Source organism: Vombatus ursinus, unplaced genomic scaffold, assembly GCF_900497805.2.
Source record: "Vombatus ursinus unplaced genomic scaffold, bare-nosed wombat genome assembly UNPS02014814.1, whole genome shotgun sequence".
NCBI classification, from domain to species: Eukaryota; Metazoa; Chordata; class Mammalia; order Diprotodontia; family Vombatidae; genus Vombatus; species Vombatus ursinus.
In genome coordinates, this window is record NW_020954592.1 from 15,436,496 (window position 1) to 15,438,382 (window position 1,887).

At 34.7% G+C, this 1,887-nt stretch overlaps 1 pseudogene; it reads right to left on the reverse strand.

Moving 5' to 3' along the window:
• Nucleotides 1–583: 583 nt before the first annotated feature.
• On the reverse strand, nucleotides 584–1,508 carry LOC114022904 (annotated as a pseudogene).
• Between the last annotated feature and the right edge of the window lie 379 nt (nucleotides 1,509–1,887).

Sequence of the window (1,887 nt, forward strand, 5' to 3'; positions counted from 1 at the left end):
GTCTCTGCTCTAAAGGAGCTTACAATCTAATGGGGAAGAGAGAGAGAGAAAAGGAAGAGAGAAGAAGTTCAGAACAAAAGCTAACTACAGTGAGGTGCTTCATGAGAAAACACTGATGATATGAACATCAATAGCAAAGCTTGCTTTTTAATTTGTTATTAATTCTAAATCCTGCTGGGATATAGTTCCATATATTTTTGAAAAAATTTTGTTCATTTCATTCCCCCTTTCCATAGCTAGCTAATTTTGATGGTAGGCCAACTTCTTCAGCTTGGTAATCAGTAACTCTCCAATGCATTTCATTTCCATGGGCTACTTAATCACTTAACTCCTGAATGACCCTTCTGGTATTGGAAGTTTGATATCTAGCACAATACATATAATATACAAATATATAGGATAATCATACATATTCATGAAATTCCTTCTTCCTTTATGCAAGTTTGCTAGATTTAATCTTATGATTTTGTAATAATGTTTCCCATCCAAAACATGGCTTTTCTATTTTCTTTGTGTAACTTTCCATAACAAAGGTTTTTAATACCATATTTAATTCAATGAGATACAGGGGATGAATTTCATTTCAAAGTATCCTAAGACACTTCACAGTTTTTTTCATGGTCCTGATTACTTCCTTGTTTCTCAAGTTACAAATAAAAAGATTTAAAAAGGGAATTATTATTGTGTAAAAAATAGTGACTGGAATATCTTTATTCCCTTATTCAATTGAGCCTGGTTGAATATCCATGCAGAAGACAGAACCATAGATATCGAGACAGACACAAAATGAGATGCACAGGTAGAAAAGGCTTTGCCTCGTCCCTCCTTAGATTTCCTTCTAAGGATACTGAAGAGGATGTAAAGATAAGAGACAAGGACAGTTGATACAGTGAAAACTACTATTAAACTAGAAAAGATAAACATTATCCAGTCATTGATATAAGGATCAGTACAAGAGAGTCGATATAATGGAATAAGGTCACAAAAGAAATGGCTAATTTGGTGAGACCTGCAGAAAGTTAATCTGAATAGGAAGCCAATATGAATTATAGAAGTTAAGTTGCCAATCACATATACTCCAATGATCATCTGAATGCAGAGTTTCTTTGACATTAGAATGGGATAATGCAGGGGGTTACATATGGCCACATAACGGTCATATGCCATAGCTGCTAAGAGTCTGAAGTTTCAGCAAGACAAAGACAATAGAATTGTGACATGCATTCATAGAAAGAAATCATTCTATCCTTAGAGAAGAAATTCATTAATATTTTCAGTGCGATAGCACAGGAACAGCAAGCATCCATAAGGGCCAAGTTGCCAAGAAAGAAATACATAGGTACATGAAGTTGAGATTCAGTTGAAATTAATACCACCAGTCCAAAATTTCCCACAGTTATCAGATAGATTATAAGGAATGATATATATAAGATGATCTTCATCTCTTGGTGATTTATGAATTCAATGAGAATACACTCCTGTGACATAGTGTAATTCTCATCAACCATCTTTGAATTCTTTATTGAAAATAGAAATTGTGAACATGTAAGATATGTTAACATAACATGCCCACTCCTTTTCCCTTATATCCTTGGGCAAAGAGAAGAGTGGGACCTCTTCTTTTCTTCTCCAATACTGTCTATTGAAATCTAGCATGTCAGCTAATGTGGCTAGAGGTTCTGGAATTTTCCTGAATTCGAGGTAAAAAAGCAGCAGACTGAATGAACATGGTTTGTTCTTGAGTCAAGTTGGAGAATGTCTTATGGGCAAAGGCTTCTCTTCACCTAGCAAACAGTTGCTGTCTATGGGGGAGAGAATATTTGTAATGTATGTTTTTAGATCTGTAAAGCTTAGAACTTCCATAAGAATCTCCATGGAACAGATTCA